The 22,500-nt window shown below is 45.9% G+C and overlaps 42 non-coding genes and 9 pseudogenes across 42 annotated transcripts; all 51 read left to right on the plus strand.

The window, feature by feature from the left end:
• Positions 1-120: 120 nt before the first annotated feature.
• Positions 121-239, plus strand: LOC144080545 (5S ribosomal RNA). The gene has a single exon (XR_013302569.1). It is a non-coding gene; the product is annotated as a 5S ribosomal RNA (ribosomal RNA).
• A 316-nt stretch (positions 240-555) lies between these two features.
• LOC144080514 (5S ribosomal RNA) lies at positions 556-674 on the plus strand. Its single transcript, XR_013302541.1, has one exon. It is a non-coding gene; the product is annotated as a 5S ribosomal RNA (ribosomal RNA).
• A 316-nt stretch (positions 675-990) lies between these two features.
• Positions 991-1,109, plus strand: LOC144080978 (5S ribosomal RNA). Its single transcript, XR_013302818.1, has one exon. It is a non-coding gene; the product is annotated as a 5S ribosomal RNA (ribosomal RNA).
• Positions 1,110-1,425: 316 nt separating this feature from the next.
• LOC144080972 (5S ribosomal RNA) lies at positions 1,426-1,544 on the plus strand. The gene has a single exon (XR_013302812.1). It is a non-coding gene; the product is annotated as a 5S ribosomal RNA (ribosomal RNA).
• Positions 1,545-1,860: 316 nt separating this feature from the next.
• On the plus strand, positions 1,861-1,979 carry LOC144079500 (5S ribosomal RNA). Its single transcript, XR_013301561.1, has one exon. It is a non-coding gene; the product is annotated as a 5S ribosomal RNA (ribosomal RNA).
• A 313-nt stretch (positions 1,980-2,292) lies between these two features.
• LOC144080963 (5S ribosomal RNA) lies at positions 2,293-2,411 on the plus strand. Its single transcript, XR_013302803.1, has one exon. It is a non-coding gene; the product is annotated as a 5S ribosomal RNA (ribosomal RNA).
• A 316-nt stretch (positions 2,412-2,727) lies between these two features.
• Positions 2,728-2,846, plus strand: LOC144080628 (5S ribosomal RNA; annotated as a pseudogene).
• A 316-nt stretch (positions 2,847-3,162) lies between these two features.
• LOC144080984 (5S ribosomal RNA) lies at positions 3,163-3,281 on the plus strand. Its single transcript, XR_013302823.1, has one exon. It is a non-coding gene; the product is annotated as a 5S ribosomal RNA (ribosomal RNA).
• A 316-nt stretch (positions 3,282-3,597) lies between these two features.
• On the plus strand, positions 3,598-3,716 carry LOC144080906 (5S ribosomal RNA). The gene has a single exon (XR_013302748.1). It is a non-coding gene; the product is annotated as a 5S ribosomal RNA (ribosomal RNA).
• A 316-nt stretch (positions 3,717-4,032) lies between these two features.
• On the plus strand, positions 4,033-4,151 carry LOC144079562 (5S ribosomal RNA). Its single transcript, XR_013301621.1, has one exon. It is a non-coding gene; the product is annotated as a 5S ribosomal RNA (ribosomal RNA).
• Positions 4,152-4,465: 314 nt separating this feature from the next.
• LOC144080907 (5S ribosomal RNA) lies at positions 4,466-4,584 on the plus strand. Its single transcript, XR_013302749.1, has one exon. It is a non-coding gene; the product is annotated as a 5S ribosomal RNA (ribosomal RNA).
• Positions 4,585-4,900: 316 nt separating this feature from the next.
• On the plus strand, positions 4,901-5,019 carry LOC144080908 (5S ribosomal RNA). The gene has a single exon (XR_013302750.1). It is a non-coding gene; the product is annotated as a 5S ribosomal RNA (ribosomal RNA).
• Positions 5,020-5,335: 316 nt separating this feature from the next.
• On the plus strand, positions 5,336-5,454 carry LOC144080995 (5S ribosomal RNA). The gene has a single exon (XR_013302834.1). It is a non-coding gene; the product is annotated as a 5S ribosomal RNA (ribosomal RNA).
• A 316-nt stretch (positions 5,455-5,770) lies between these two features.
• LOC144079563 (5S ribosomal RNA) lies at positions 5,771-5,889 on the plus strand. The gene has a single exon (XR_013301622.1). It is a non-coding gene; the product is annotated as a 5S ribosomal RNA (ribosomal RNA).
• Positions 5,890-6,205: 316 nt separating this feature from the next.
• LOC144080612 (5S ribosomal RNA) lies at positions 6,206-6,324 on the plus strand. The gene has a single exon (XR_013302633.1). It is a non-coding gene; the product is annotated as a 5S ribosomal RNA (ribosomal RNA).
• Positions 6,325-6,640: 316 nt separating this feature from the next.
• LOC144081146 (5S ribosomal RNA) lies at positions 6,641-6,759 on the plus strand. Its single transcript, XR_013302978.1, has one exon. It is a non-coding gene; the product is annotated as a 5S ribosomal RNA (ribosomal RNA).
• A 316-nt stretch (positions 6,760-7,075) lies between these two features.
• LOC144081065 (5S ribosomal RNA) lies at positions 7,076-7,194 on the plus strand. Its single transcript, XR_013302900.1, has one exon. It is a non-coding gene; the product is annotated as a 5S ribosomal RNA (ribosomal RNA).
• A 316-nt stretch (positions 7,195-7,510) lies between these two features.
• Positions 7,511-7,629, plus strand: LOC144080517 (5S ribosomal RNA). Its single transcript, XR_013302544.1, has one exon. It is a non-coding gene; the product is annotated as a 5S ribosomal RNA (ribosomal RNA).
• A 316-nt stretch (positions 7,630-7,945) lies between these two features.
• LOC144080909 (5S ribosomal RNA) lies at positions 7,946-8,064 on the plus strand. Its single transcript, XR_013302751.1, has one exon. It is a non-coding gene; the product is annotated as a 5S ribosomal RNA (ribosomal RNA).
• A 316-nt stretch (positions 8,065-8,380) lies between these two features.
• Positions 8,381-8,499, plus strand: LOC144080856 (5S ribosomal RNA). Its single transcript, XR_013302700.1, has one exon. It is a non-coding gene; the product is annotated as a 5S ribosomal RNA (ribosomal RNA).
• A 316-nt stretch (positions 8,500-8,815) lies between these two features.
• On the plus strand, positions 8,816-8,934 carry LOC144080607 (5S ribosomal RNA). Its single transcript, XR_013302629.1, has one exon. It is a non-coding gene; the product is annotated as a 5S ribosomal RNA (ribosomal RNA).
• A 313-nt stretch (positions 8,935-9,247) lies between these two features.
• LOC144080515 (5S ribosomal RNA) lies at positions 9,248-9,366 on the plus strand. Its single transcript, XR_013302542.1, has one exon. It is a non-coding gene; the product is annotated as a 5S ribosomal RNA (ribosomal RNA).
• Positions 9,367-9,682: 316 nt separating this feature from the next.
• On the plus strand, positions 9,683-9,801 carry LOC144079969 (5S ribosomal RNA). Its single transcript, XR_013302014.1, has one exon. It is a non-coding gene; the product is annotated as a 5S ribosomal RNA (ribosomal RNA).
• Positions 9,802-10,117: 316 nt separating this feature from the next.
• Positions 10,118-10,236, plus strand: LOC144080167 (5S ribosomal RNA). Its single transcript, XR_013302207.1, has one exon. It is a non-coding gene; the product is annotated as a 5S ribosomal RNA (ribosomal RNA).
• Positions 10,237-10,549: 313 nt separating this feature from the next.
• LOC144080080 (5S ribosomal RNA) lies at positions 10,550-10,668 on the plus strand. Its single transcript, XR_013302120.1, has one exon. It is a non-coding gene; the product is annotated as a 5S ribosomal RNA (ribosomal RNA).
• Positions 10,669-10,984: 316 nt separating this feature from the next.
• Positions 10,985-11,103, plus strand: LOC144079621 (5S ribosomal RNA). Its single transcript, XR_013301678.1, has one exon. It is a non-coding gene; the product is annotated as a 5S ribosomal RNA (ribosomal RNA).
• Positions 11,104-11,419: 316 nt separating this feature from the next.
• Positions 11,420-11,538, plus strand: LOC144080868 (5S ribosomal RNA). Its single transcript, XR_013302711.1, has one exon. It is a non-coding gene; the product is annotated as a 5S ribosomal RNA (ribosomal RNA).
• Positions 11,539-11,854: 316 nt separating this feature from the next.
• On the plus strand, positions 11,855-11,973 carry LOC144080608 (5S ribosomal RNA). Its single transcript, XR_013302630.1, has one exon. It is a non-coding gene; the product is annotated as a 5S ribosomal RNA (ribosomal RNA).
• Positions 11,974-12,286: 313 nt separating this feature from the next.
• Positions 12,287-12,405, plus strand: LOC144080516 (5S ribosomal RNA). Its single transcript, XR_013302543.1, has one exon. It is a non-coding gene; the product is annotated as a 5S ribosomal RNA (ribosomal RNA).
• A 316-nt stretch (positions 12,406-12,721) lies between these two features.
• On the plus strand, positions 12,722-12,840 carry LOC144080949 (5S ribosomal RNA). Its single transcript, XR_013302788.1, has one exon. It is a non-coding gene; the product is annotated as a 5S ribosomal RNA (ribosomal RNA).
• Positions 12,841-13,156: 316 nt separating this feature from the next.
• LOC144081003 (5S ribosomal RNA) lies at positions 13,157-13,275 on the plus strand. Its single transcript, XR_013302842.1, has one exon. It is a non-coding gene; the product is annotated as a 5S ribosomal RNA (ribosomal RNA).
• Positions 13,276-13,588: 313 nt separating this feature from the next.
• On the plus strand, positions 13,589-13,707 carry LOC144080081 (5S ribosomal RNA). Its single transcript, XR_013302121.1, has one exon. It is a non-coding gene; the product is annotated as a 5S ribosomal RNA (ribosomal RNA).
• A 316-nt stretch (positions 13,708-14,023) lies between these two features.
• Positions 14,024-14,142, plus strand: LOC144079623 (5S ribosomal RNA). The gene has a single exon (XR_013301680.1). It is a non-coding gene; the product is annotated as a 5S ribosomal RNA (ribosomal RNA).
• A 316-nt stretch (positions 14,143-14,458) lies between these two features.
• LOC144080802 (5S ribosomal RNA) lies at positions 14,459-14,577 on the plus strand (annotated as a pseudogene).
• Positions 14,578-15,052: 475 nt separating this feature from the next.
• LOC144080602 (5S ribosomal RNA) lies at positions 15,053-15,171 on the plus strand. Its single transcript, XR_013302624.1, has one exon. It is a non-coding gene; the product is annotated as a 5S ribosomal RNA (ribosomal RNA).
• A 314-nt stretch (positions 15,172-15,485) lies between these two features.
• LOC144080911 (5S ribosomal RNA) lies at positions 15,486-15,604 on the plus strand. The gene has a single exon (XR_013302752.1). It is a non-coding gene; the product is annotated as a 5S ribosomal RNA (ribosomal RNA).
• A 316-nt stretch (positions 15,605-15,920) lies between these two features.
• On the plus strand, positions 15,921-16,039 carry LOC144080801 (5S ribosomal RNA; annotated as a pseudogene).
• A 475-nt stretch (positions 16,040-16,514) lies between these two features.
• On the plus strand, positions 16,515-16,633 carry LOC144080603 (5S ribosomal RNA). Its single transcript, XR_013302625.1, has one exon. It is a non-coding gene; the product is annotated as a 5S ribosomal RNA (ribosomal RNA).
• A 294-nt stretch (positions 16,634-16,927) lies between these two features.
• Positions 16,928-17,041, plus strand: LOC144080810 (5S ribosomal RNA; annotated as a pseudogene).
• A 316-nt stretch (positions 17,042-17,357) lies between these two features.
• LOC144080668 (5S ribosomal RNA) lies at positions 17,358-17,476 on the plus strand (annotated as a pseudogene).
• Positions 17,477-17,792: 316 nt separating this feature from the next.
• Positions 17,793-17,911, plus strand: LOC144079755 (5S ribosomal RNA). The gene has a single exon (XR_013301809.1). It is a non-coding gene; the product is annotated as a 5S ribosomal RNA (ribosomal RNA).
• Positions 17,912-18,227: 316 nt separating this feature from the next.
• On the plus strand, positions 18,228-18,346 carry LOC144080446 (5S ribosomal RNA). The gene has a single exon (XR_013302477.1). It is a non-coding gene; the product is annotated as a 5S ribosomal RNA (ribosomal RNA).
• Positions 18,347-18,662: 316 nt separating this feature from the next.
• LOC144081214 (5S ribosomal RNA) lies at positions 18,663-18,781 on the plus strand. Its single transcript, XR_013303045.1, has one exon. It is a non-coding gene; the product is annotated as a 5S ribosomal RNA (ribosomal RNA).
• Positions 18,782-19,097: 316 nt separating this feature from the next.
• On the plus strand, positions 19,098-19,216 carry LOC144080182 (5S ribosomal RNA). The gene has a single exon (XR_013302222.1). It is a non-coding gene; the product is annotated as a 5S ribosomal RNA (ribosomal RNA).
• A 316-nt stretch (positions 19,217-19,532) lies between these two features.
• On the plus strand, positions 19,533-19,651 carry LOC144080009 (5S ribosomal RNA). The gene has a single exon (XR_013302052.1). It is a non-coding gene; the product is annotated as a 5S ribosomal RNA (ribosomal RNA).
• Positions 19,652-19,967: 316 nt separating this feature from the next.
• LOC144080786 (5S ribosomal RNA) lies at positions 19,968-20,086 on the plus strand (annotated as a pseudogene).
• A 475-nt stretch (positions 20,087-20,561) lies between these two features.
• LOC144080604 (5S ribosomal RNA) lies at positions 20,562-20,680 on the plus strand. Its single transcript, XR_013302626.1, has one exon. It is a non-coding gene; the product is annotated as a 5S ribosomal RNA (ribosomal RNA).
• Positions 20,681-20,974: 294 nt separating this feature from the next.
• LOC144080808 (5S ribosomal RNA) lies at positions 20,975-21,088 on the plus strand (annotated as a pseudogene).
• A 316-nt stretch (positions 21,089-21,404) lies between these two features.
• On the plus strand, positions 21,405-21,523 carry LOC144080740 (5S ribosomal RNA; annotated as a pseudogene).
• A 316-nt stretch (positions 21,524-21,839) lies between these two features.
• Positions 21,840-21,958, plus strand: LOC144079501 (5S ribosomal RNA). The gene has a single exon (XR_013301562.1). It is a non-coding gene; the product is annotated as a 5S ribosomal RNA (ribosomal RNA).
• Positions 21,959-22,274: 316 nt separating this feature from the next.
• LOC144080780 (5S ribosomal RNA) lies at positions 22,275-22,393 on the plus strand (annotated as a pseudogene).
• Positions 22,394-22,500: the final 107 nt, after the last annotated feature.

Genomic DNA, 22,500 nt, shown 5'->3' on the forward strand with positions numbered 1-22,500 from the left:
GGGTTCTCCAAAGAGGACCCCTCACCCTCCACACCGGATCCAAATATCCAAATACACGATCCACATGCAAGACTATGGACCGTTCCGATTTCCAAAGGGGATTTGTTCAACAACAATGTTGCTCACGGCCATACTACCCTGAAAACACCCAATCTCGTCTCATCTCGGAAGCTAAGCAGGGTTGGGCCTGGTTAGTACCTGGATGGGAGACCGCTTGGGAATACCAGGTGCTGTAAGCATCTTGTCAAAACCATTTTCGACATTTCATGGATGTTCATCTCCTTTTGACCTCCTAAATCATGAAAGACTTCCCTCCTCTGCACATCTCACAACATTTTATTGAAGCTCTCCTTCTGATAATCTTCATTCCCGTAGTTTTAGAAGTAATAAAGCAAAAGAAGAGCAAGCGGCAACAAAGTCGACTCCTTTAACGAAGGGTTCTCCAAAGAGGACCCCTCACCCTCCACACCCGATCCAAATATCCAAATACACGATCCACATGCAAGACTATGGACCGTTCGGATTTCCAAAGGGGATTTGTTCAGGGACAATGTTGCTCACGGCCATACTACCCTGAAAACGCCCAATCTCGTCTGATCTCGGACGCTAAGCAGGGTTGGGCCTGGTTAGTACCTGGATGGGAGACTGCTTGGGAATACCAGGTGCTGTAAGCATCTTGTCAAAACCATTTTCGACATTTCATGGATGTTCATCTCCTTTTGACCTCCTAAATCATGAAAGACTTCCCTCCTCTGCACATCTCACAACATTTTATTGAAGCTCTCCTTCTGATAATCTTCATTCCCGTAGTTGTAGAAGTAATAAAGCAAAAGAAGAGCAAGCGGCAACAAAGTCGACTCCTTTAACGAAGGGTTCTCCAAAGAGGACCCCTCACCCTCCACACCCGATCCAAATATCCAAATACACGATCCACATGCAAGACTATGGACCGTTCGGATTTCCAAAGGGGATTTGTTCAGCGCCAATGTTGCTCACGACCATACTACCCTGAAAACACCCGATCTCGTCTGATCTCGGAAGCTAAGCAGGGTTGGGCCTGGTTAGTACCTGGATGGGAGACCGCTTGGGAATACCAGGTGCTGTAAGCATCTTGTCAAAACCATTTTCGACATTTCATGGATGTTCATCTCCTTTTGACCTCCTAAATCATGAAAGACTTCCCTCCTCTGCACATCTCACAACATTTTATTGAAGCTCTCCTTCTGATAATCTTCATTCCCGTAGTTGTAGAAGTAATAAAGCAAAAGAAGAGCAAGCGGCAACAAAGTCGACTCCTTTAACGAAGGGTTCTCCAAAGAGGACCCCTCACCCTCCACACCCGATCCAAATATCCAAATACACGATCCACATGCAAGACTATGGACCGTTCGGATTTCCAAAGGGGATTTGTTCAGCGACAATGTCGCTCACGGCCATACTACCCTGAAAACGCCCGATCTCGTCTGATCTCGGAAGCTAAGCAGGGTTGGGCCTGGTTAGTACCTGGATGGGAGACCGCATGGGAATACCAGGTGCTGTAAGCATCTTGTCAAAACCATTTTCGACATTTCATGGATGTTCATCTCCTTTTGACCTCCTAAATCATGAAAGACTTCCCTCCTCTGCACATCTCACAACATTTTATTGAAGCTCTCCTTCTGATAATCTTCATTCCCGTAGTTGTAGAAGTAATAAAGCAAAAGAAGAGCAAGCGGCAACAAAGTCGACTCCTTTAACGAAGGGTTCTCCAAAGAGGACCCCTCACCCTCCACACCCGATCCAAATATCCAAATACACGATCCACATGCAAGACTATGGACCGTTCGGATTTCCAAAGGGGATTTGTTCAGAAACAATGTTGCTCACGGCCATACTACCCTGAAAACGCCCGATCTCGTCTGATCTCGGAAGCTAAGCAGGGTTGGGTCTGGTTAGTACCTGGATGGGAGACCGCTTGGGAATACCAGGTGCTGTAAGCATCTTGTCAAAACCATTTTCGACATTTCATGGATGTTCATCTCCTTTTGACCTCCTAAATCATGAAAGACTTCCCTCCTCTGCATATCTCACAACATTTTATTGAAGCTCTCCTGATAATCTTCATTCCCGTAGTTGTAGAAGTAATAAAGCAAAAGAAGAGCAAGCGGCAACAAAGTCGACTCCTTTAACGAAGGGTTCTCCAAAGAGGACCCCTCACCCTCCACACCGGATCCAAATATCCAAATACACGATCCACATGCAAGACTATGGACCGTTCCGATTTCCAAAGGGGATTTGTTCAACAACAATGTTGCTCATGGCCATACTACCCTGAAAACGCCCGATCTCGTCTGATCTCGGAAGCTAAGCAGGGTTGGGCCTGGTTAGTACCTGGATGGGAGACCGCTTGGGAATACCAGGTGCTGTAAGCATCTTGTCAAAACCATTTTCGACATTTCATGGATGTTCATCTCCTTTTGACCTCCTAAATCATGAAAGACTTCCCTCCTCTGCACATCTCACAACATTTTATTGAAGCTCTCCTTCTGATAATCTTCATTCCCGTAGTTGTAGAAGTAATAAAGCAAAAGAAGAGCAAGCGGCAACAAAGTCGACTCCTTTAACGAAGGGTTCTCCAAAGAGGACCCCTCACCCTCCACACCCGATCCAAATATCCAAATACACGATCCACATGCAAGACTATGGACCGTTCGGATTTCCAAAGGGGATTTGTTCAGCGACAATGTTGCTCACGGCCATACTACCCTGAAAACGCCCAATCTCGTCTCATCTCGGAAGCTAAGCAGGGTTGGGCCTGGTTAGTACCTGGATGGGAGACCGCTTGGGAATACCAGGTGCTGTAAGCATCTTGTCAAAACCATTTTCGACATTTCATGGATGTTCATCTCCTTTTGACCTTATAAATCATGAAAGACTTCCCTCCTCTGCACAGCTCACAACATTTTATTGAAGCTCTCCTTCTGATAATCTTCATTCCCGTAGTTGTAGAAGTAATAAAGCAAAAGAAGAGCAAGCGGCAACAAAGTCGACTCCTTTAACGAAGGGTTCTCCAAAGAGGACCCCTCACCCTCCACACCCGATCCAAATATCCAAATACACGATCCACATGCAAGACTATGGACCGTTCGGATTTCCAAAGGGGATTTGTTCAGCGACAATGTTGCTCACGGCCATACTACCCTGAAAACGCCCGATCTCGTCTGATCTCGGAAGCTAAGCAGGGTTGGGCCTGGTTAGTACCTGGATGGGAGACCGCATGGGAATACCAGGTGCTGTAAGCATCTTGTCAAAACCATTTTCGACATTTCATGGATGTTCATCTCCTTTTGACCTCCTAAATCATGAAAGACTTCCCTCCTCTGCACATCTCACAACATTTTATTGAAGCTCTCCTTCTGATAATCTTCATTCCCGTAGTTTTAGAAGTAATAAAGCAAAAGAAGAGCAAGCGGCAACAAAGTCGACTCCTTTAACGAAGGGTTCTCCAAAGAGGACCCCTCACCCTCCACACCCGATCCAAATATCCAAATACACGATCCACATGCAAGACTATGGACCGTTCGGATTTCCAAAGGGGATTTGTTCAGGGACAATGTTGCTCACGGCCATACTACCCTGAAAACGCCCGATCTCGTCTGATCTCGGAAGCTAAGCAGGGTTGGGCCTGGTTAGTACCTGGATGGGAGACCGCTTGGGAATACCAGGTGCTGTAAGCATCTTGTCAAAACCATTTTCGACATTTCATGGATGTTCATCTCCTTTTGACCTCCTAAATCATGAAAGACTTCCCTCCTCTGCACATCTCACAACATTTTATTGAAGCTCTCCTTCTGATAATCTTCATTCCCGTAGTTGTAGAAGTAATAAAGCAAAAGAAGAGCAAGCGGCAACAAAGTCGACTCCTTTAACGAAGGGTTCTCCAAAGAGGACCCCTCACCCTCCACACCCGATCCAAATATCCAAATACACGATCCACATGCAAGACTATGGACCGTTCGGATTTCCAAAGGGGATTTGTTCAGCGCCAATGTTGCTCACGACCATACTACCCTGAAAACGCCCGATCTCGTCTGATCTCGGAAGCTAAGCAGGGTTGGGCCTGGTTAGTACCTGGATGGGAGACCGCTTGGGAATACCAGGTGCTGTAAGCATCTTGTCAAAACCATTTTCGACATTTCATGGATGTTCATCTCCTTTTGACCTCCTAAATCATGAAAGACTTCCCTCCTCTGCATATCTCACAACATTTTATTGAAGTTCCTCCTGATAATCTTCATTCCCGTAGTTGTAGAAGTAATAAAGCAAAAGAAGAGCAAGCGGCAACAAAGTCGACTCCTTTAACGAAGGGTTCTCCAAAGAGGACCCCTCACCCTCCACACCAGATCCAAATATCCAAATACACGATCCACATGCAAGACTATGGACCGTTCCGATTTCCAAAGGGGATTTGTTCAACAACAATGTTGCTCACGGCCATACTACCCTGAAAACGCCCGATCTCGTCTGATCTCGGAAGCTAAGCAGGGTTGGGCCTGGTTAGTACCTGGATGGGAGACCGCTTGGGAATACCAGGTGCTGTAAGCATCTTGTCAAAACCATTTTCGACATTTCATGGATGTTCATCTCCTTTTGACCTCCTAAATCATGAAAGACTTCCCTCCTCTGCACATCTCACAACATTTTATTGAAGCTCTCCTTCTGATAATCTTCATTCCCGTAGTTTTAGAAGTAATAAAGCAAAAGAAGAGCAAGCGGCAACAAAGTCGACTCCTTTAACGAAGGGTTCTCCAAAGAGGACCCCTCACCCTCCACACCCGATCCAAATATCCAAATACACGATCCACATGCAAGACTATGGACCGTTCGGATTTCCAAAGGGGATTTGTTCAGGGACAATGTTGCTCACGGCCATACTACCCTGAAAACGCCCGATCTCGTCTGATCTCGGAAGCTAAGCAGGGTTGGGCCTGGTTAGTACCTGGATGGGAGACCGCTTGGGAATACCAGGTGCTGTAAGCATCTTGTCAAAACAATTTTCGACATTTCATGGATGTTCATCTCCTTTTGACCTCCTAAATCATGAAAGACTTCCCTCCTCTGCACATCTCAAAACATTTTATTGAAGCTCTCCTTCTGATAATCTTCATTCCCGTAGTTGTAGAAGTAATAAAGCAAAAGAAGAGCAAGCGGCAACAAAGTCGACTCCTTTAACGAAGGGTTCTCCAAAGAGGACCCCTCACCCTCCACACCCGATCCAAATATCCAAATACACGATCCACATGCAAGACTATGGACCGTTCGGATTTCCAAAGGGGATTTGTTCAGCGACAATGTCGCTCACGGCCATACTACCCTGAAAACGCCCGATCTCGTCTGATCTCGGAAGCTAAGCAGGGTTGGGCCTGGTTAGTACCTGGATGGGAGACCGCATGGGAATACCAGGTGCTGTAAGCATCTTGTCAAAACCATTTTCGACATTTCATGGATGTTCATCTCCTTTTGACCTCCTAAATCATGAAAGACTTCCCTCCTCTGCACATCTCACAACATTTTATTGAAGCTCTCCTTCTGATAATCTTCATTCCCGTAGTTGTAGAAGTAATAAAGCAAAAGAAGAGCAAGCGGCAACAAAGTCGACTCCTTTAACGAAGGGTTCTCCAAAGAGGACCCCTCACCCTCCACACCCGATCCAAATATCCAAATACACGATCCACATGCAAGACTATGGACCGTTCGGATTTCCAAAGGGGATTTGTTCAGCGCCAATGTTGCTCACGACCATACTACCCTGAAAACGCCCGATCTCGTCTGATCTCGGAAGCTAAGCAGGGTTGGGCCTGGTTAGTACCTGGATGGGAGACCGCTTGGGAATACCAGGTGCTGTAAGCATCTTGTCAAAACCATTTTCGACATTTCATGGATGTTCATCTCCTTTTGACCTCCTAAATCATGAAAGACTTCCCTCCTCTGCACATCTCACAACATTTTATTGAAGCTCTCCTTCTGATAATCTTCATTCCCGTAGTTGTAGAAGTAATAAAGCAAAAGAAGAGCAAGCGGCAACAAAGTCGACTCCTTTAACGAAGGGTTCTCCAAAGAGGACCCCTCACCCTCCACACCCGATCCAAATATCCAAATACACGATCCACATGCAAGACTATGGACCGTTCGGATTTCCAAAGGGGATTTGTTCAGCAAAAATGTTGCTCACGGCCATACTACCCTGAAAACGCCTGATCTCGTCTGATCTCGGAAGCTAAGCAGGGTTGGGCCTGATTAGTATCTGGATGGGAGACCGCTTGGGAATACCAGGTGCTGTAAAAATCTTGTCAAAACCATTTTCGACATTTCATGGATGTTCATCTCCTTTTGACCTCCTCAATCATGAAAGACTTCCCTCCTCTGCACATCTCACAACATTTTATTGAAGCTCTCCTTCTGATAATCTTCATTCCCGTAGTTGTAGAAGTTATAAAGCAAAAGAAGAGCAAGCGGCAACAAAGTCGACTCCTTTAACGAAGGGTTCTCCAAAGAGGACCCCTCACCCTCCACACCCGATCCAAATATCCAAATACACGATCCACATGCAAGACTATGGACCGTTCGGATTTCCAAAGGGGATTTGTTCAGCGACAATGTTGCTCACGGCCATACTACCCTGAAAACGCCCGATCTCGTCTGATCTCGGAAGCTAAGCAGGGTTGGGCCTGGTTAGTACCTGGATGGGAGACTGCTTGGGAATACCAGGTGCTGTAAGCATCTTGTCAAAACCATTTTCGACATTTCATGGATGTTCATCTCCTTTTGACATCCTAAATCATGAAAGACTTCCCTCCTCTGCACAGCTCACAACATTTTATTGAAGCTCTCCTTCTGATAATCTTCATTCCCGTAGTTTTAGAAGTAATAAAGCAAAAGAAGAGCAAGCGGCAACAAAGTCGACTCCTTTAACGAAGGGTTCGCCAAAGAGGACCCCTCACCCTCCACACCCGATCCAAATATCCAAATACACGATCCACATGCAAGACTATGGACCGTTCGGATTTCCAAAGGGGATTTGTTCAGGGACAATGTTGCTCACGGCCATACTACCCTGAAAACGCCCGATCTCGTCTGATCTCGGAAGCTAAGTAGGGTTGGGCCTGGTTAGTACCTGGATGGGAGACCGCTTGGGAATACCAGGTGCTGTAAGCATCTTGTCAAAACCATTTTCGACATTTCATGGATGTTCATCTCCTTTTGACCTCCTAAATCATGAAAGACTTCCCTCCTCTGCACATCTCACAACATTTTATTGAAGCTCTCCTTCTGATAATCTTCATTCCCGTAGTTGTAGAAGTAATAAAGCAAAAGAAGAGCAAGTGGCAACAAAGTCGACTCCTTTAACGAAGGGTTCTCCAAAGAGGACCCCTCACCCTCCACACCCGATCCAAATATCCAAATACACGATCCACATGCAAGACTATGGACCGTTCGGATTTCCAAAGGGGATTTGTTCAGCAACAATGTTGCTCACGGCCATACTACCCTGAAAACGCCTGATCTCGTCTGATCTCGGAAGCGAAGCAGGGTTGGGCCTGGTTAGTATCTGGATGGGAGACCGCTTGGGAATACCAGGTGCTGTAAGAATCTTGTCAAAACCATTTTCGACATTTCATGGATGTTCATCTCCTTTTGACCTCCTAAATCATGAAAGACTTCCCTCCTCTGCACATCTCACAACATTTTATTGAAGCTCTCCTTCTGATAATCTTCATTCCCGTAGTTGTAGAAGTTATAAAGCAAAAGAAGAGCAAGCGGCAACAAAGTCGACTCCTTTAACGAAGGGTTCTCCAAAGAGGACCCCTCACCCTCCACACCCGATCCAAATATCCAAATACACGATCCACATGCAAGACTATGGACCGTTCGGATTTCCAAAGGGGATTTGTTCAGCGACAATGTTGCTCACGGCCATACTACCCTGAAAACGCCCGATCTCGTCTGATCTCGGAAGCTAAGCAGGGTTGGGCCTGGTTAGTACCTGGATGGGAGACCGCTTGGGAATACCAGGTGCTGTAAGCATCTTGTCAAAACCATTTTCGACATTTCATGGATGTTCATCTCCTTTTGACCTCCTAAATCATGAAAGACTTCCCTCCTCTGCACATCTCACAACATTTTATTGAAGCTCTCCTTCTGATAATCTTCATTCCCGTAGTTGTAGAAGTAATAAAGCAAAAGAAGAGCAAGCGGCAACAAAGTCGACTCCTTTAACGAAGGGTTCTCCAAAGTGGACCACTCACCCTCCACACCCGATCCAAATATCCAAATACACGATCCACATGCAAGACTATGGACCGTTCGGCTTTCCAAAGCGGATTTGTTCAGCGACAATGTTGCTCACGGCCATACTACCCTGAAAACGCCCGATCTCGTCTGATCTCGGAAGCTAAGCAGGGTTGGGCCTGGTTAGTACCTGGATGGGAGACCGCTTGGGAATACCAGGTGCTGTAAGCTTCTTGTCAAAACCATTTTCGACATTTCATGGATGTTCATCTCCTGTTGACCTCCTAAATCATGAAAGACTTCCCTCCTCTGCACATCTCACAACATTTTATTGAAGCTCTCCTTCTGATAATCTTCATTCCCGTAGTTGTAGAAGTAATAAAGCAAAAGAAGAGCAAGCGGCAACAAAGTCGACTCCTCTAACGAAGGGTTCTCCAAAGAGGACCACTCACCCTCCACACCCGATCCAAATATCCAAATACACGATCCACATGCAAGACTATGGACCGTTCGGATTTCCAAAGGGGATTTGTTCAGCGACAATGTTGCTCGCGGCCATACTACGCTGAAAACGCCCTATCTCGTCTGATCTCGGAAGCTAAGCAGGGTTGGGCCTGGTTAGTACCTGGATGGGAGACCGTTTGGGAATACCAGGTGCTGTAAGCATCTTGTCAAAACCATTTTCGACCTTTCATGGATGTTCATCTCCTTTTGACCTCCTAAATCATGAAAGACTTCCCTCTGCACATCTCACAACATTTTATTGAAGCTCTCCTTCTGATAATCTTAATTCCCGTAGTTGTAGAAGTAATAAAGCAAAAGAAGAGCAAGCGGCAACAAAGTCGACTCCTTTAACGAAGGGTTCTCCAAAGAGGACCCCTCACCCTCCACACCCGATCCAAATATCCAAATACACGATCCACATGCAAGACTATGGACCGTTCGGATTTCCAAAGGGGATTTGTTCAGCGGCAATGTTGCTCACGGCCATACTACCCTGAAAACGCCCGATCTCGTCTTATCTCGGAAGCTAAGCAGGGTTGGGCCTGGTTAGTACCTGGATAGGAGACCGCTTGGGAATACCAGGTGCTGTAAGCATCTTGTCAAAACAATTTTCGACATTTCATGGATGTTCATCTCCTTTTGACCTCCTAAATCATGAAAGACTTCCCTCCTCTGCACATCTCACAACATTTTATTGAAGCTCTCCTTCTGATAATCTTCATTCCCGTAGTTGTAGAAGTAATAAAGCAAAAGAAGAGCAAGCGGCAACAAAGTTGACTCCTTTAACGAAGGGTTCTCCAAAGAGGACCCCTCACCCTCCACACCCGATCCAAATATCCAAATACACGATCCACATGCAAGACTATGGACCGTTCGGATTTCCAAAGGGGATTTGTTCAGCGACAATGTTGCTCACGGCCATACTACCCTGAAAACGCCTGATCTCATCTGATCTCGGAATTTAAGCAGGGTTGGGCCTGGTTAGTACCTGGATGGGAGACCGCTTGGGAGTACCAGGTGCTGTAAGCATCTTGTCAAAACCATTTTCGACATTTCATGGATGTTCATCTCCTTTTGACCTCATAAATCATGAAAGACTTCCCTCCTCTGCACATCTCACAACATTTTATTGAAGCTCTCCTTCTGATAATCTTCATTCCCGTAGTTGTAGAAGTAATAAAGCAAAAGAAGAGCAAGCGGCAACAAAGTCGACTCCTTTAACGAAGGTTTCTCCAAAGAGGACCACTCACCCTCCACACCGGATCCAAATATCCAAATACACGATCCACATGCAAGACTATGGACCGTTCGGATTTCCAAAGGGGATTTGTTCAGCGACAATGTTGCTCACGGCCATACTACCCTGAAAACGCCCGATCTCGTCTGATCTCGGAAGCTAAGCAGGGTTGGGCCTGGTTAGTACCTGGATGGGAGACCGCTTGGGACTACCAGGTGTTGTAAGCATCTTGTCAAAATAATTTTCGACATTTCATGGATGTTCATCTCCTTTTGACCTCCTAAATCATGAAAGACTTCCCTCCTCTGCATATCTCACAACATTTTATTTAAGCTCTCCTGATAATCTTCATTCCCGTAGTTGTAGAAGTAATAAAGCAAAAGAATAGCAAGCGGCAACAAAGTCGACTCCTTCAACGAAGGGCTTTCCAGAGAGGACCCCTCGCCCTCCACACCGGATCCAAATATCCAAATACACGATCCACATGCAAGACTATGGACCGTTTGGATTTCCAAAGGGGATTTGTTCAGCGACAATGTTGCTCACGGCCATACTACCCTGAAAACGCCCGATCTCGTCTGATCTCGGAAGCTAAGCAGGTTTGGGCCTGGTTAGTACCTGGATGGGAGACCGCTTGGGAATACCAGGTACTGTAAGCATCTTGTCAAAACCATTTTCGACATTTCATGGATGTTCATCTCCATTTGACCTCCTAAATCATGAAAGACTTCCCTCCTCTGCACATCTCTCAACATTTTATTGAAGCTCTCCTTCTGATAATCTTCATTCCCGTAGTTGTAGAAGTAATAAAGCAAAAGAAGAGCAAGCGGCAACAAAGTCGACTCCTTTAACGAAGGTTTCTCCAAAGAGGACCACTCACCCTCCACACCGGATCCAAATATCCAAATACACGATCCACATGCAAGACTATGGACCGTTCGGATTTCCAAAGGGGATTTGTTCAGCGACAATGTTGCTCACGGCCATACTACCCTGAAAACGCCCGATCTCGTCTGATCTCGGAAGCTAAGCAGGATTGGGCCTGGTTAGTACCTGGATGGGAGACCGCTTGGGAATACCAGGTGCTGTAAGCATCTTGTCAAAATAATTTTCGACATTTCATGGATGTTCATCTCCTTTTGACCTCCTAAATCATGAAAGACTTCCCTCCTCTGCACATCTCACGACATTTTATTGAAGCTCTCCTTCTGATAATCTTCATTCCCGTAGTTGTAGAAGTAATAAAGCAAAAAAAGAGCAAGCGGCAACAAAGTCGACTCCTTTAACGAAGGGTTCTCCAAAGTGGACCACTCACCCTCCACACCCGATCCAAATATCCAAATACACGATCCACATGCAAGACTATGGACCGTTCGGCTTTCCAAAGCGGATTTGTTCAGCGACAATGTTGCTCACGGCCATACTACCCTGAAAACGCCCGATCTCGTCTGATCTCGGAAGCTAAGCAGGGTTGGGCCTGGTTAGTACCTGGATGGGAGACCGCTTGGGAATACCAGGTGCTGTAAGCTTCTTGTCAAAACCATTTTCGACATTTCATGGATGTTCATCTCCTGTTGACCTCCTAAATCATGAAAGACTTCCCTCCTCTGCACATCTCACAACATTTTATTGAAGCTCTCCTTCTGATAATCTTCATTCCCGTAGTTGTAGAAGTAATAAAGCAAAAGAAGAGCAAGCGGCAACAAAGTCGACTCCTTTAACGAAGGGTTCTCCAAAGAGGACCACTCACCCTCCACACCCGATCCAAATATCCAAATACACGATCCACATGCAAGACTATGGACCGTTCGGATTTCCAAAGGGGATTTGTTCAGCGACAATGTTGCTCGCGGCCATACTACGCTGAAAACGCCCTATCTCGTCTGATCTCGGAAGCTAAGCAGGGTTGGGCCTGGTTAGTACCTGGATGGGAGACCGTTTGGGAATACCAGGTGCTGTAAGCATCTTGTCAAAACCATTTTCGACCTTTCATGGATGTTCATCTCCTTTTGACCTCCTAAATCATGAAAGACTTCCCTCTGCACATCTCACAACATTTTATTGAAGCTCTCCTTCTGATAATCTTAATTCCCGTAGTTGTAGAAGTAATAAAGCAAAAGAAGAGCAAGCGGCAACAAAGTCGACTCCTTTAACGAAGGGTTCTCCAAAGAGGACCCCTCACCCTCCACACCCGATCCAAATATCCAAATACACGATCCACATGCAAGACTATGGACCGTTCGGATTTCCAAAGGGGATTTGTTCAGCGGCAATGTTGCTCACGGCCATACTACCCTGAAAACGCCCGATCTCGTCTTATCTCGGAAGCTAAGCAGGGTTGGGCCTGGTTAGTACCTGGATAGGAGACCGCTTGGGAATACCAGGTGCTGTAAGCATCTTGTCAAAACAATTTTCGACATTTCATGGATGTTCATCTCCTTTTGACCTCCTAAATCATGAAAGACTTCCCTCCTCTGCACATCTCACAACATTTTATTGAAGCTCTCCTTCTGATAATCTTCATTCCCGTAGTTGTAGAAGTAATAAAGCAAAAGAAGAGCAAGCGGCAACAAAGTTGACTCCTTTAACGAAGGGTTCTCCAAAGAGGACCCCTCACCCTCCACACCCGATCCAAATATCCAAATACACGATCCACATGCAAGACTATGGACCGTTCGGATTTCCAAAGGGGATTTGTTCAGCGACAATGTTGCTCACGGCCATACTACCCTGAAAACGCCTGATCTCATCTGATCTCGGAAGTTAAGCAGGGTTGGGCCTGGTTAGTACCTGGATGGGAGACCGCTTGGGAGTACCAGGTGCTGTAAGCATCTTGTCAAAACCATTTTCGACATTTCATGGATGTTCATCTCCTTTTGACCTCATAAATCATGAAAGACTTCCCTCCTCTGCACATATCACAACATTTTATTGAAGCTCTCCTTCTGATAATCTTCATTCCCGTAGTTGTAGAAGTAATAAAGCAAAAGAAGAGCAAGCGGCAACAAAGTCGACTCCTTTAACGAAGGTTTCTCCAAAGAGGACCACTCACCCTCCACACCGGATCCAAATATCCAAATACACGATCCACATGCAAGACTATGGACCGTTCGGATTTCCAAAGGGGATTTGTTCAGCGACAATGTTGCTCACGGCCATACTACCCTGAAAACGCCCGATCTCGTCTGATCTCGGAAGCTAAGCAGGGTTGGGCCTGGTTAGTACCTGGATGGGAGACCGCTTGGGAATACCAGGTGTTGTAAGCATCTTGTCAAAATAATTTTCGACATTTCATGGATGTTCATCTCCTTTTGACCTCCTAAATCATGAAAGACTTCCCTCCTCTGCATATCTCACAACATTTTATTTAAGCTCTCCTGATAATCTTCATTCCCGTAGTTGTAGAAGTAATAAAGCAAAAGAATAGCAAGCGGCAACAAAGTCGACTCCTTCAACGAAGGGCTTTCCAGAGAGGACCCCTCGCCCTCCACACCGGATCCAAATATCCAAATACACGATCCACATGCAAGACTATGGACCGTTTGGATTTCCAAAGGGGATTTGTTCAGCGACAATGTTGCTCACGGCCATACTACCCTGAAAACGCCCGATCTCGTCTGATCTCGGAAGCTAAGCAGGTTTGGGCCTGGTTAGTACCTGGATGGGAGACCGCTTGGGAATACCAGGTACTGTAAGCATCTTGTCAAAACCATTTTCGACATTTCATGGATGTTCATCTCCATTTGACCTCCTAAATCATGAAAGACTTCCCTCCTCTGCACATCTCTCAACATTTTATTGAAGCTCTCCTTCTGATAATCTTCATTCCCGTAGTTGTAGAAGTAATAAAGCAAAAGAAGAGCAAGCGGCAACAAAGTCGACTCCTTTAACGAAGGTTTCTCCAAAGAGGACCACTCACCCTCCACACCGGATCCAAATATCCAAATACACGATCCACATGCAAGACTATGGACCGTTCGGATTTCCAAAGGGGATTTGTTCAGCGACAATGTTGCTCACGGCCATACTACCCTGAAAACGCCCGATCTCGTCTGATCTCGGAAGCTAAGCAGGATTGGGCCTGGTTAGTACCTGGATGGGAGACCGCTTGGGAATACCAGGTGCTGTAAGCATCTTGTCAAAATAATTTTCGACATTTCATGGATGTTCATCTCCTTTTGACCTCCTAAATCATGAAAGACTTCCCTCCTCTGCACATCTCACGACATTTTATTGAAGCTCTCCTTCTGATAATCTTCATTCCCGTAGTTGTAGAAGTAATAAAGCAAAAAAAGAGCAAGCGGCAACAAAGTAGACTCCTTTAACGAAGGGTTCTCCAAAGAGGACCCCTCACCCTCCACACCCGATCCAAATATCCAAATACACAATCCACATGCAAGACTATTGACCGTTCGGTTTTCCAAAGGGGATTTGTTCAGCGATAATGTTGCTAACGTCCATACTACCCCGAAAACGCCCGATCTTGTCTGATCTTGGATGCTAATCAGGGTTGGGCCTGGTTAGTACCTGGATGGGAGACCGCTTGGGAATACCAGGTGCAGTAAGCATCTTGTCAAAACCATTTTCGACATTTCATGGATGTTCATCTCCTTTTGACCTCCTAAATCATGAAAGACTTCCCTCCTCTGCACATCTCACAACATTTTATTGAAGCTCTCCTTCTAATAATGTTCATTCCCGTAGTTGTAGAAGTAATAAAGCAAAAGAAGAGCAAGCGGCAACAAAGTCGACTCCTTTAACGAAGGGTTCTCCAAAGAGGACCACTCACCCTCCACACCGGATCCAAATATCCAAATACACGATCCACATGCAAGACTATGGACCGTTCGGCTTTCCAAAGGGGATTTGTTCAGCGACAATGTTGCTCACGCAAGCGGCAACAAAGTCGACTCCTTTAACGAAGGGTTCTCCAAAGAGGACCACTCACCCTCCACACCGGATCCAAATATCCAAATACACGATCCACATGCAAGACTATGGACCGTTTGGATTTCCAAAGGGGATTTATTCAGCGACAATGTTGCTCACGGCCATACTACCCTGAAAACGCCCGATCTCGGCTGATCGCGGAAGCTAAGCAGGGTTGGGCCTGGTTAGTACCTGGATGGGAGACTGCTTGGGAATACCAGGTGCTGTAAGCATCTTGTCAAAACCATTTTCGACATTTCATGGATGTTCATCTCCTTTTGACCTCCTAAATCATGAAAGACTTCCCTCCTCTGCACATCTTAACATTTTATTGAAGCTCTCCTTCTGATAATCTTCATTCCCGTAGTTGTAGAAGTAATAAAGCAAAAGAAGAGCAAGCGGCAACAAAGTCGACTCCTTTAACGAAGGTTTCTCCAAAGAGGACCACTCACCCTCCACACCGGATCCAAATATCCAAATACACGATCCACATGCAAGACTATGGACCGTTCGGATTTCCAAAGGGGATTTGTTCAGCGACAATGTTGCTCACGGCCATACTACCCTGAAAACGCCCGATCTCGTCTGATCTCGGAAGCTAAGCAGGGTTGGGCCTGGTTAGTACCTGGATGGGAGACCGCTTGGGAATACCAGGTGCTGTAAGCATCTTGTCAAAATAATTTTCAACATTTCATGGATGTTCATCTCCTTTTGACCTCCTAAATCATGAAAGACTTCCCTCCTCTGCACATCTCACGACATTTTATTGAAGCTCTCCTTCTGATAATCTTCATTCCCGTAGTTGTAGAAGTAATAAAGCAAAAGAAGAGCAAGCGGCAACAAAGTCGACTCCTTTAACGAAGGGTTCTCCAAAGAGGACCCCTCACCCTCCACACCCGATCCAAATATCCAAATACACAATCCACATGCAAGACTATTGACCGTTCGGCTTTCCAAAGGGGATTTGTTCAGCGATAATGTTGCTCACGGCCATACTACCCCGAAAACGCCCGATCTTGTCTGATCTTGGATGCTAATCAGGGTTGGGCCTGGTTAGTACCTGGATGGGAGACTGCTTGGGAATACCAGGTGCAGTAAGCATCTTGTCAAAACCATTTTCGACATTTCATGGATGTTCATCTCCTTTTGACCTCCTAAATCATGAAAGACTTCCCTCCTCTGCACATCTCACAACATTTTATTGAAGCTCTCCTTCTAATAATGTTCATTCCCGTAGTTGTAGAAGTAATAAAGCAAAAGAAGAGCAAGCGGCAACAAAGTCGACTCCTTTAACGAAGGGTTCTCCAAAGAGGACCACTCACCCTCCACACCGGATCCAAATATCCAAATACACGATCCACATGCAAGACTATGGACCGTTCGGCTTTCCAAAGGGGATTTGTTCAGCGACAATGTTGCTCACGCAAGCGGCAACAAAGTCGACTCCTTTAACGAAGGGTTCTCCAAAGAGGACCACTCACCCTCCACACCGGATCCAAATATCCAAATACACGATCCACATGCAAGACTATGGACCGTTTGGATTTCCAAAGGGGATTTATTCAGCGACAATGTTGCTCACGGCCATACTACCCTGAAAACGCCCGATCTCGGCTGATCGCGGAAGCTAAGCAGGGTTGGGCCTGGTTAGTACCTGGATGGGAGACTGCTTGGGAATACCAGGTGCTGTAAGCATCTTGTCAAAACCATTTTCGACATTTCATGGATGTTCATCTCCTTTTGACCTCCTAAATCATGAAAGACTTCCCTCCTCTGCACATCTTAACATTTTATTGAAGCTCTCCTTCTGATAATCTTCATTCCCGTAGTTGTAGAAGTAATAAAGCAAAAGAAGAGCAAGCGGCAACAAAGTCGACTCCTTTAACGAAGGGTTCTCCAAAGAGGACCACTCACCCTCCACACCGGATCCAAATATCCAAATACACGATCCACATGCAAGACTATGGACCGTTCGGATTTCCAAAGGGGATTTGTTACTACCCTGAAAATGCCCGATCTCGTCTGATCTCGGAAGCAAAGCAGGTTTGGGCCTGGTTAGTACCTGGATGGGAGACCGCTTGGGAATACCAGGTACTGTAAGCATCTTGTCAAAACCATTTTCGACATTTCATGGATGTTCATCTCCTTTTGACCTCCTAAATCATGAAAGACTTCTCTCCTCTGCACATCTCACAACATTTTATTGAAGCTCTCCTTCTGATAATCTTCATTCCCGTAGTTGTAGAAGTAATAAAGCAAAAGAAGAGCAAGCGGCAACAAAGTCAACTCCTTTAACGAAGGGTTCACCAAAGAGGACCACTCACCCTCCACACCGGATCCAAATATCCAAATACACGATCCACATGCAAGACTATGGACCGTTCGGATTTCCAAAGGGGATTTGTTCAGCGGCAATGTAGCTCACGGCCATACTACCCTGAATACGCCCGATCTCGTCTGATCTCGGAAGCTAAGCAGGTTTGGGCCTGGTTAGTACCTGGATGGGAGACAGCTTGGGAATACCAGGTACTGTAAGCATCTTGTCAAAACCATTTTCGACATTTCATGGATGTTCATCTCCATTTGACCTCCTAAATCATGAAAAACTTCCCTCCTCTGCACATCTCACAACATTTTATTGAAGCTCTCCTTCTGATAATCTTCATTCCCGTAGTTGTAGAAGTAATAAAGCAAAAGAAGAGCAAGCGGCAACAAAGTCGACTCCTTTAACGAAGGGTTCTCCAAAGAGGACCCCTCACCCTCCACACCCGATCCAAATATCCAAATACACGATCCACATGCAAGACTATGGACCGTTCGGATTTCCAAAGGGGATTTGTTCAGCGACAATGTTGCTCGCGGCCATACTACCCTGAAAACGTCCGATCTCGTCTGATCTCGGAAGCTAAGCAGGGTTGGGCCTGGTTAGTACCTGGATGGGAGACCGCTTGGGAATACCAGGTGCTGTAAGCATCTTGTCAAAACCATTTTCGACATTTCATGGATGTTCATCTCCTTTTGACCTCCTAAATCATGAAAGACTTCCCTCCTCTGCACATCTCACAACATTTTATTGAAGCTCTCCTTCTGATAATCTTCATTCCCGTAGTTGTAGAAGTAATAAAGCAAAAGAAGAGCAAGCGGCAACAAAGTCGACTCCTTTAACGAAGGGTTCTCCAAAGAGGACCCCTCACCCTCCACACCCGATCCAAATATCCAAATACACGATCCACATGCAAGACTATGGACCGTTCGGATTTCCAAAGGGGATTTATTCAGCGACAATGTTGCTCACGGCCATACTACCCTGAAAACGCCCGATCTCGTCTGATCTTGGAAGCTAAGCAGGGTTGGGCCTGGTTAGTACCTGGATAGGAGACCGCTTGGGAATACCAGGTACTGTAAGCATCTTGTCAAAACCATTTTCGACATTTCATGGATGTTCATCTCCATTTGACCTCCTAAATCATGAAAGACTTCCCTCCTCTGCACATCTCACAACATTTTATTGAAGCTCTCCTTCTGATAATCTTCATTCCCGTAGTTGTAGAAGTAATAAAGCAAAAGAAGAGCAAGCGGCAACAAAGTCGACTCCTTTAACGAAGGGTTCTCCAAAGAGGACCCCTCACCCTCCACACCCGATCCAAATATCCAAATACACGATCCACATGCAAGACTATGGACCGTTCGGATTTCCAAAGGGGATTTATTCAGGGACAATGTTGCTCACGGCCATACTACCCTGAAAACGCCCGATCTCGTCTGATCTCGGAAGCTAAGCAGGGTTGGGCCTGGTTAGTATCTGGATGGGAGACCGCTTGGGAATACCAGGTGCTGTAAGCATCTTGTCAAAACCATTTTCGACATTTCATGGATGTTCATCTCCTTTTGACCTCCTAAATCATGAAAGACTTCCCTCCTCTGCACATCTCACAACATTTTATTGAAGCTCTCCTTCTGATAATCTTCATTCCCGTAGTTGTAGAAGTAATAAAGCAAAAGAAGTGCAAGCGGCAACAAAGTCGACTCCTTTAACGAAGGGTTCTCCAAAGTGGACCACTCACCCTCCACACCCGATTCAAATATCCAAATACACGATCCACATGCAAGACTATGGACCGTTCGGATTTCCAAAGGGGATTTGTTCAGCGACAATGTTGCTCACGGCCATACTACCCTGAAAACGCCCGATCTCATCTGATCTCGGAAGCTAAGCAGGGTTGGGCCTGGTTAGTACCTGGATGGGACACCGCTTGGGAATACCAGCTGCTGTAAGCATCTTGTCAAAACCATTTTCGACATTTCATGGATGTTCATCTCCTTTTGACCTCCTAAATCATGAAAGACTTCCCTCCTCTGCACATCTCACAACATTTTATTGAAGCTCTCCTTCTGATAATCTTCATTCCCGTAGTTGTAGAAGTAATAAAGCAAAAGAAGAGCAAGCGGCAACAAAGTCGACTCCTTTAACGAAGGGTTCTCCAAAGAGGACCCATCACCCTCCACACCCGATCCAAATATCCAAATACACGATCCACATGCAAGACTATGGACCGTTCGGATTTCCAAAGGGGATTTGTTCAGCGACAATGTTGCTCACGGCCGTACTACCCTGAAAATGCCCGATCTCGTCTGATCTCGGAAGCTAAGCAGGGTTGGGCCTGGTTAGTACCTGAATGGGAGACCGCTTGGGAATACCAGGTGCTGTAAGCATCTTGTCAAAACCATTTTCGACATTTCATGGATGTTCATCTCCTTTTGACCTCCTAAATCATGAAAGACTTCCCTCCTCTGCACATCTCACGACATTTTATTGAAGCTCTCCTTCTGATAATCTTCATTCCCGTAGTTGTAGAAGTAATAAAGCAAAAGAAGAGCAAGCGGCAACAAAGTCGACTCCTTTAACGAAGGGTTCTCCAAAGAGGACCCCTCACCCTCCACACCCGATCCAAATATCCAAATACACAATCCACATGCAAGACTATTGACCGTTCGGCTTTCCAAAGGGGATTTGTTCAGCGATAATGTTGCTCACGGCCATACTACCCCGAAAACGCCCGATCTTGTCTGATCTTGGATGCTAATCAGGGTTGGGCCTGGTTAGTACCTGGGTGGGAGACCGCTTGGGAATACCAGGTGCAGTAAGCATCTTGTCAAAACCATTTTCGACATTTCATGGATGTTCATCTCCTTTTGACCTCCTAAATCATGAAAGACTTCCCTCCTCTGCACATCTCACAACATTTTATTGAAGCTCTCCTTCTAATAATGTTCATTCCCGTAGTTGTAGAAGTAATAAAGCAAAAGAAGAGCAAGCGGCAACAAAGTCGACTCCTTTAACGAAGGGTTCTCCAAAGAGGACCACTCACCCTCCACACCGGATCCAAATATCCAAATACACGATCCACATGCAAGACTATGGACCGTTCGGCTTTCCAAAGGGGATTTGTTCAGCGACAATGTTGCTCACGCAAGCGGCAACAAAGTCGACTCCTTTAACGAAGGGTTCTCCAAAGAGGACCACTCACCCTCCACACCGGATCCAAATATCCAAATACACGATCCACATGCAAGACTATGGACCGTTTGGATTTCCAAAGGGGATTTATTCAGCGACAATGTTGCTCACGGCCATACTACCCTGAAAACGCCCGATCTCGGCTGATCGCGGAAGCTAAGCAGGGTTGGGCCTGGTTAGTACCTGGATGGGAGACTGCTTGGGAATACCAGGTGCTGTAAGCATCTTGTCAAAACCATTTTCGACATTTCATGGATGTTCATCTCCTTTTGACCTCCTAAATCATGAAAGACTTCCCTCCTCTGCACATCTTAACATTTTATTGAAGCTCTCCTTCTTATAATCTTCATTCCCGTAGTTGTAGAAGTAATAAAGCAAAAGAAGAGCAAGCGGCAACAAAGTCGACTCCTTTAACGAAGGGTTCTCCAAAGAGGACCACTCACCCTCCACACCGGATCCAAATATCCAAATACACGATCCACATGCAAGACTATGGACCGTTCGGATTTCCAAAGGGGATTTGTTACTACCCTGAAAACGCCCGATCTCGTCTGATCTCGGAAGCAAAGCAGGTTTGGGCCTGGTTAGTACCTGGATGGGAGACCGCTTGGGAATACCAGGTACTGTAAGCATCTTGTCAAAACCATTTTCGACATTTCATGGATGTTCATCTCCTTTTGACCTCCTAAATCATGAAAGACTTCTCTCCTCTGCACATCTCACAACATTTTATTGAAGCTCTCCTTCTGATAATCTTCATTCCCGTAGTTGTAGAAGTAATAAAGCAAAAGAAGAGCAAGCGGCAACAAAGTCAACTCCTTTAACGAAGGGTTCACCAAAGAGGACCACTCACCCTCCACACCGGATCCAAATATCCAAATACACGATCCACATGCAAGACTATGGACCGTTCGGATTTCCAAAGGGGATTTGTTCAGCGGCAATGTAGCTCACGGCCATACTACCCTGAAAACGCCCGATCTCGCCTGATCTCGGAAGCTAAGCAGGTTTGGGCCTGGTTAGTACCTGGATGGGAGACAGCTTGGGAATACCAGGTACTGTAAGCATCTTGTCAAAACCATTTTCGACATTTCATGGATGTTCATCTCCATTTGACCTCCTAAATCATGAAAGACTTCCCTCCTCTGCACATCTCACAACATTTTATTGAAGCTCTCCTTCTGATAATCTTCATTCCCATAGTTGTAGAAGTAATAAAGCAAAAGAAGAGCAAGCGGCAACAAAGTCGACTCCTTTAACGAAGGGTTCTCCAAAGAGGACCCCTCACCCTCCACACCCGATCCAAATATCCAAATACACGATCCACATGCAAGACTATGGACCGTTCGGATTTCCAAAGGGGATTTGTTCAGCGACAATGTTGCTCACGGCCATACTACCCTGAAAACGTCCGATCTCGTCTGATCTCGGAAGCTAAGCAGGGTTGGGCCTGGTTAGTACCTGGATGGGAGACCGCTTGGGAATACCAGGTGCTGTAAGCATCTTGTCAAAACCATTTTCGACATTTCATGGATGTTCATCTCCTTTTGACCTCCTAAATCATGAAAGACTTCCCTCCTCTGCACATCTCACGACATTTTATTGAAGCTCTCCTTCTGATAATCTTCATTCCCGTAGTTGTAGAAGTAATAAAGCAAAAGAAGAGCAAGCGGCAACAAAGTCGACTCCTTTAACGAAGGGTTCTCCAAAGAGGACCCCTCACCCTCCACACCCGATCCAAATATCCAAATACACAATCCACATGCAAGACTATTGACCGTTCGGCTTTCCAAAGGGGATTTGTTCAGCGATAATGTTGCTCACGGCCATACTACCCCGAAAACGCCCGATCTTGTCTGATCTTGGATGCTAATCAGGGTTGGGCCTGGTTAGTACCTGGATGGGAGACCGCTTGGGAATACCAGGTGCAGTAAGCATCTTGTCAAAACCATTTTCGACATTTCATGGATGTTCATCTCCTTTTGACCTCCTAAATCATGAAAGACTTCCCTCCTCTGCACATCTCACAACATTTTATTGAAGC

This window comes from Stigmatopora argus, chromosome 8 (genome assembly GCF_051989625.1).
Source record: "Stigmatopora argus isolate UIUO_Sarg chromosome 8, RoL_Sarg_1.0, whole genome shotgun sequence".
Classification (NCBI taxonomy): Eukaryota; Metazoa; Chordata; class Actinopteri; order Syngnathiformes; family Syngnathidae; genus Stigmatopora; species Stigmatopora argus.